General features: G+C 41.5%; 1 non-coding gene across 1 annotated transcript; it reads right to left on the reverse strand.

Moving 5' to 3' along the window:
• Nucleotides 1-7,833: 7,833 nt before the first annotated feature.
• On the reverse strand, nt 7,834-7,906 carry Trnaw-cca. Its single transcript has one exon. It is a non-coding gene; the product is annotated as a tRNA-Trp (tRNA).
• Between the last annotated feature and the right edge of the window lie 261 nt (nt 7,907-8,167).

Genomic DNA, 8,167 nt, shown 5'->3' on the forward strand with positions numbered 1-8,167 from the left:
CACCGGTAAGGTTGTACCTAAGCCTAAGGGCTGGGGCTGGCCTTTACTGGATCTAATTCCCTCTGCGAGCTACCGGATCTAATGCACCATTCTTCGGCCTATTACTTTCATTCCTCAATCCACTGTTTCGTTCCTTCACCTGTTCTCCACCCTACCCTGCAGATGAAAGACTTTCTCCTTCCTTAGAGGCGGCTTTTTTTTGAGTGAATGAATTCCGACTGTCTTACTAAAAAAGAAATTGCGTATAGTAAGAAGAATCATTCTATCAGACTAGTCCTCTATCATTAAGCGTGAAAAGCCAGCGCCCAAAGGTGCTTTTACGAAAGCCGGTCAACGTCTGGTAGAGTAGGGCTTACTGAAGCCTCGTTTGCTAAGAAAGTGGATAGTCTTCCTATCGTAGTTCAAGATCGATAATCATGCTTTGAATTCGTGTCCCCAAAGTCCCATGTCTTTCTTGGTGGAAAAAACCACAACAGATTTCCGAAACAGATTTCCGACAAGTCAATTCGCACTTTTTCTTTTTTGTGGCATTCCTCCTTGACTTTCACGTTTACATCCATTTTTTGTAACTATTTGAACCATGCTGTCTAATTTTACGACTACTCTCTATATTTATTTTGTTTTGTGGAATAACATTTTCCTTCATTTTCTTGTCTCTTTCCCACTTTCAAGACAGCTCCCCCCCAAAATGAGTATCCATCTTTGTCTCATTTTTAGAGTATTGGTGGTTCTGATTATTTCAAAGCTCGCCGTTTCACTGGGGGGGTATCTTTTCATGGATGAACTTTCGCAGGCAGTCGCTCCATTTCTTCCTTCGTCTTCGTCGGCAGGGGGTCTCAATCAACCTCCTGCGCCTTCGGAAGATCCTTCGTTTTTTCCAATCACTCCACCTGATCAGAACCAGGATCAGCCCGGTCCTTCAGCTTCAGAAGGAGAGGGTCGGGCTGTCAGAGATCTTTCTAAAGAATATAATAATATAGAAGAATTGCGAAAAGATAAATACCTGGATGGTAGCTATCGCAATTCCTTAATAAAGCAGAAAATATTATTATAGAGATGAAAAAGTCGGTTTTATCCGGAAATAACATCTCAGATGAAGATATAAGACAAGGGGTAGACATTTATTTAACAGAAATCATGGGGATGTCTACCAAGTCTCGAAATAGAAAGCTTTCTCAGATTCTAGGAGATTTGACCGACCGTGGGTCGGCTAGTACCTTTTTTGATTCTATTGTGAAAGAGATTGAATCTCTAAATGGCCCTTTTTTTTAGCGGGCATATCCCGACCTACTATCATCATATCCCGACCCTACTATCATTATGCCTTTGCAATGTTACTTGGTTCAACTCTATTTTTGACCTTTTTTTGTATGTGGGACTCTCTATCTTCTTGGGTAGATAATCGATCATCTTTCATTTTGATAGTGAGTACTTTTTATAATCAAAAGTCAAGTCAAGAATAATAATAGAACTGGAGGAGTGAAAGCCAAAAGACGTTTTGGAGAGGAGTGAAAAGCCAGGATCGCTTGGTAAGCAAGCAGGCGCTCCCAGTTCTTTATCTTCTTTCTTTTTTCACCCGGAGCCCAGGGCAAGAATCAACCAAATAGGTAGAGTCCCGATAGACTGGGAACTACTCCTTTTCCTCTTTCTCGATGAGAGGCGACCAACGGGAGGATGTGCGTCATTCTGCTTTTTCTCTTGGATTCTTTCCAATTGCTGACTCGCTTTTCACTCCCTCCGCTTCACGCGCATCCTCAATTCAGATCCCAAAAAGTGTTGGGCATTCTCCTCGAGCTATCTCACTTCTATCAAGATATAATTCAATCTGGGGAAAGCTATCGATAGGATTCAAGAAGTAGCTTCACTGGGCTATAGCTTCTCATTTGACTGCTTACTCGCTGGTAACGAGCCACTGGCTGTCAGCATATGATCTATCAGAGGAAGATGTACAAGTTTCTCTCTTTACTTATTTCTGACATGGCATTTCCCGACTCCAACCCCATTTTCCCCCTATTGCTTATCTTAATAATCTGACTCCAGATCTTATCTTAGCTAGTTTACCTGCTCAGTCCCGAGTTCCTAACGGGAAAGAGACTCATTTTCTCTGCACTTCAAAAGTGAAGCTGCCTCCTGGATTTTCCCTTGAATGGCACATCATAATCAGGCCACTGTTTGCTCCCAAGCTGCTACCTCGGAAATTTATTATATGTTTGCTTCCAGGGACTCCGACATTCTCATAAGCTCTTGTATCAAAGTATATGTTCCTTAAAAGAGCCGCTTATATCGAACTCGGACTCAGGGCTATCCTCTCTTCTCACTAGGATGACTCGCAGTCACACTGAAAAGCTTTTTTTTTTCGCTTCGTTAGCCCTAACCCTAAGTAAGGGTTCAACCCTGGCAGGATCTTATGCCTTTGCTATCATGATAGAACCAATGCACATCCTACCTATAGTAAAGTAAAGAGTGCTTCTCAGCTATTATCTTATCTCAGTGGTTTCCTGGCCGGTTTGAGTCGCTTCCCGGCTTTCATAACTCATAGTTCCTTTTCCCTGGCATAGCTTTCAGGAATGATCAGTCTCTCATATGCTCTATAGACTCGCTTAATCATTTGACTACTTTCGTAGTTTCACTCGGCCCGCTAAGCTGCATAACCTTCTTTTCCATTCAGAATCATGCTTTCATTCTGTTCCTATCCTAGCTTCAAGGAAAGAGAAGGAGCCGCTTACCTGCATCCATGCCCAACTTCATCATGAATTGCACAGACACCCAAAGGCATTCTAATTAAAAAGCTCTCTTAACGATTAGCTTAACCCTTTATCTTTCATTTTTAAAAATAAAGTTTACTTGACAAAGGAAAGAGATGGCGAAAGAAAACTACTCAACTACAGATGCTTAAAAAGAAAAGCAGACGCCGAGACATACCTCCTGAAGGAATCATGCACCTATGGCTGGCGTAAGACTCTGCCCCAAGTTGGAGCGTGAAGGTGGGCCCTTGGTTCTATGGGATAAGCTACATGTCGATTCAAGCTCGAGAAAGCTTGAGCTCACTGGAATGCGGGACTCTCATCTTCCCAGTGCTTATCAGCTCAAACCAATGTGCTTTCATTCAAGGTAGAAGGATTGTGGATAATGTTCTCCTTTCTCAGGAGCGGAGCGTCTGAGGACCATAGGAAGGGACTCTCTCTAAGGTATAATTTATAAAATTTGAACATTTATCAAACTTTTAAACGGAGATTTATTAGAAAGGAGGTCTTGCATGCTATGAAGTTCCCTGATAAGTTTGTATAATCGATTCAATGCTGCATCACTAGTCCTATGTACTTGCTATCAATGTCCTATAGAAAGTAAGTGGCTAACCCATGGAAACTACGAACCTCAGAGGAGATAGACAGAACTTCCCAACTACCTTTCTTTATCAAAATGTAAACAAAGCGGGATATGCGAGCTTTTTGGATTCCCGACTTCCAGATAGATAGCAATGGAACCAAAGATGGATTTAGCCGACTTGACTTCGAAAAGGTATTTTCTTCTTTCCCCAGGAGACAAGATTAGAACCCATATAGAAAGTCCACTAGTGCTGCGTCTGTCATCTGGACATCCAGCCCAATCAGCATCTGAATATGCACTCATTTTTTGAAGTGAATTTGGGCTTATTTTAAGGCAAAAACTGAGAGTATGCTTGAGAGATAGCGAATAATACGCTTGACGAAGATGAGATGTGCGGGGACAATGCATGAACTGACTAACGTCATTCACAGCATAGGCAATATCCGGCCGAGGCAGAGTTCTTGGATTAACCTCACCTTCCTTGAAGAAAGAGTGCTTTTCACTATCAATCCAGTTATGCCCTTATGGGGCGTGGGTGGCATAGTTTGTCCTATCTGATCTTATTGACTATTGACGTCTTTTTTTATATAAATGTCAACTGACTCAGAAAGAGAAGATTTCAAGACAGAATCTCACTTAGATTCGCTATGGTCAGCCCCCTCATACTTCTGATGATCTTGACTCGAATCGAATGACTTCTACCTTAAACTTGTAAATTTCCCGTTATTATCGATCTCTTAAGCCGAAGGAAGGCTATGATTCAACCAGTAAGGAATTATATGCATTCACCGAAGCCCTTCTCTCATTCAAAATGGAATGGCAGGGATGAGTAAGTACTTCATTGACTCAATCAACGCTCCCCGCTGCGCACCTCTCACCCGGAATGACTAGCTCGCTTTGAACTCTGAAAGATTTTAGTAGACTCGAACTAATGTTCATGGACACGTAGGGGAAGCAAATAAGGTATATAGCGCCAAAGGAGGCTAAGAAGAAGTGCGCATTAAGGAAGAGAGCAACTACGAGCGATGAAAGCGGAATCTTTCATATGAATAAAAGAAGGACGCAAGAAAATTAAAGATGAGAGCTCAACGCAAGCAGAAGCGCGGAACTAAGCAAGCAAGTCGAGTATAAGCAATATCAGAATTGATTGGACTTCGCTGACGCCGAGGGAGAAGGAGAAAGCAGTGGGAGGGGCAAGAGGGGGATATTACGAAATTCATTCGTTTAATTTACCATTTTCGAGATTGAGATTGACGTCTCCAGAAGACCAATGGCTGGATAAATTAGAAATGGAGGGGTAGAGAAGATCAGATAGACTATTAAAACAGAGAATAAGTTGACACGGGACATACCAAAAGAAAGATTTACGTAGAAAGAACTTCATTCAAAAATGCGTGCCCTAAAACGAAAAAGAGGGGCTTCCATATCAAAGAAAATTTCGGCAATACACCACGGGACGTACCGAACAGAAAAAAAGGAATGTAATAGCAGGAATTTGAACAGGTCTCACAATGAATAAGGGCCTACTGACTGAGGGGACTACACGTAACCAAGCAAGGAAGAAGCAGCGGAAGAAGCAACGGCCGATCGCGCTAGCTAAAAGCCGTTGCGCTAACGCTTACTAACGCGCTGACGTTTTCTTGCTTACCTTGAATCGCACACCTTAAAACTGACGTTTTGGGCAAAAAAAGAAGGCCAATAAGACGGTCTCTTCCACTTTCCAGTTGCAGTTGACAAAAGAGCGGGCAGTGGGGAGTATTGAATCCAAAGAATTCGTTACAGGGGATTCGCTCAAAGCAAAGAAGCTACGGATGACCAGACGCAGAAGAAGTCAGCTTTGTCTCACTGGTACTGATGGGGAAAGCCTTCCTTTACCTGCTTGTGGGCTATCCCCCGCCGCCTTCCTTCCGTTCCTACTTGATCTACTTGTACTTGAAAAGAAAGAAATCCAAGAACCAATTCCATTCTTCCACTCCTTTCTTCAAAGGTAGGATAGAAAGAACTCTTATTTTCACTGAAAAAGGTTTGAATCGAATAGGAAGGTAGGGAAGTTAGATCATCACCTGGCTTCACCACTAAGTAACCTGCTGCATAAGGAACATGAACATTATTCACTACTACAGTCTCTATATCGGCTACAATGAAAGGACGACATTCTTTTATATTACCTTTGATAGCGCTTATTTTAGAGGGGAATACGAGTCTTTTTATACATAAGTTATTTAACTTCGGGTAGATTACCACTGACTATTTCAGAATCCATAACATTGATAATTTTTCCAATCATATCTGATATAGAAAAAAGTCTAATGATTAAAGGGAATCCTGTTATTAATAAGAAATACGAATAAAGACACCTTTAATCACAGCATCATTCTATTTTTCACCATATAACCTCACAAGTTCTTCAATCATATCTGATATCCTCTTTTTGTTCAGTCTATTACCTAAAGGATCACACAATGGAATAGCATTACCTAAAGTCAAGGAGATATCATAGGATGAAGGTACTTGCATAGTATATCCAATTGTAAATTTCAAATACTCTGAATCAATATTGTAAGCGTACTCTTCGACCAATTGTATAAAGGATAATGTTAGAACTTCAAAATCAATAGTTCGAGGGTATGGGATCTATAAAACTAGTAGAAGCATAGATAGATCCAGGATAAAGAATTTTCCATCTAACATAATCAATATTACTTTGTAAACGTTGCCAATAACCATAAAAAGAAGAATAGGTGAAAGATGAATAAAATGTCTTCGTCAAATTGCTAATTATACCATTTATCTGAGTAGCATAGGCTCTATCATACAACATCATACAAGACCCACGATTCAATAACATAGTAATACTCGCGTCTTTTCTATCTCTTCCATTTTACCTTTTGAGGGCTAAGGCGTTGCCCTTACGATTGGTTATGATCATGATGTATTTCTTTTTTTTTGCGTAGTTGTTTTTTAATTATTCTTCGAGTGGGCTAGGTGTTTAGGGGCGGGAGCGGGACAGTCTTATTCCCCTAAAGGGTGGCACACATTTTATGTGCATTTTTGAAGGAAGAAAAGCCAATCTTTCGTATCGAGTAGCTTCCTTCGACTCCAACTCCACCTTTCATCGAGATTGGGTTGGCGGGAGGGCTTGCATTGCTGTGGACGGAATCCATAGATGATGTATCTTTGCAGAGTTTGTCGCCGGGACTGATAGATAGAATTGTATGTAAGAAGAGGAGGATCTTTCTTGGCGAGTTACGGGTTTATATGGAAATCCATATCATGCCCAGAGATATCATTCTTGGCCTTTGCTCAGAATGTTGGCAAGTCAACAATCCCTGCTATGGTTATGTGTGGGGGATTTCATTTCAATGAGATCCTATGGAGCCACGAAAAAGGTTGTGTTCAAGTCAGATTGAGGCGTTCAAAGAAGCAAGACGTGATTGTGAGCATCAACTTCAACATTTTTGGTACACAGGTCCGCAATTGACTTTAGTGCAACCGTTCAATGGCAGTCTTTTCTATTAGAATGAGAAGCTTGACAGGGCTAACGCTACCCATGACCTGAGATCTTTCTTTTCCGAATAAAATCACCTTTCATGCTCTGCTTCAAACCATTGTCCCATCCAAGTGTGCTTAATTCATAGGAGTCAATTTGAGGCAAGAGGGGAAAGTCTTTCGCTTTGAGTCACTTGGACTTGGCTCAAAGCTGATGATTTAATGGGGTGGGGTGATTCAGAGCGCTTGGGGTGGGAGGCAGTAGTGTCAATTCCGGAAGTCAGCTTATGTAAAAGAAAGAAGCGCTTTCGGGGGCCCTCCTCTCATACTCATAAGGTGGGAGTGTGATCAGAACATAAAGTTGGGAATCTTCAAAAAAGAGATTCAAGGCCAGGACCTCCTGACAAAGGAGATGATGTTGAAGGAGGAACTTTATGAGCTATTGGAACAGAACAGGAAGACAGGTGGTGGTTTCAGCGTGCCAGAGTTGATTGGTTGAAGGTATATGATGAAAACTGGAAAAGAGAGGAATTGAACTATTTGCTAATAGACAAACCTACTTTGGAAGGTTTGTTCCAGTCGCGAAGAATCCATCCTCTTTTTAATCAGTCGTCATGCTGTATATCCTATTTTCCGGATGAATGATATGTTGAGGCATTACTTTTCCATGGGAGAGCAAAGCAGAATCCGCACCACTTATGACTCGGACATCAATGAAGAGAAGTCAGCAGTTCTTTTTATAAAAAATGTAACGCAAGGGCAAAGAACCACAGCACCATTCTTGGCCACATGGATGACTTATTGGATCAAGCCGCCTTCCTGCCGGTAGAAGAGATTGGTTGCTTGGCTGGATTATTTTGTAACTGCATATTTACAATACAGACGTGGTGATCAGTTGGACCTTTGATTAATTAAGACCGTGTTTTTTGACCTCCTGCAGGAAAGGAGGAGGTAAAGGTCCGCTTGCTGTTCACATTTTTCTTTTTATTACCTACGAAAAGAAAACAAGAACAGAATCACGCTCTGTAGGATTGAACCTACGACATTGGGTTTTGGAGACCCACGTTCTGCCGAACTGAACTAAGAGCGCTTTCTTAATCACAAAAAGGCTGTAAGGAAAGAGATTCTTTGTTTTTTTTTTTTTTTAATTAGCTTCACAATCCATCTTGAAGGTTGAAGGCCTATATATTATTCTATACAATAGAAGAAAAATGGAAGAGATTCTTTTAGGAGGACTCTCTTTACCAGGGGTGATAAATAATAGAGTCTCTGCCCCCTTTACCCGTGCTGTGGGGGCAATTTGTGACGTCCATGTCCCTCTCCTTCCTTTGTTTGCTCTCGTTCCTCCCTC

Source organism: Dipodomys spectabilis, unplaced genomic scaffold (assembly GCF_019054845.1).
Source record: "Dipodomys spectabilis isolate Male_0828 unplaced genomic scaffold, ASM1905484v1 ptg000782l, whole genome shotgun sequence".
Lineage (NCBI taxonomy): Eukaryota > Metazoa > Chordata > Mammalia > Rodentia > Heteromyidae > Dipodomys > Dipodomys spectabilis.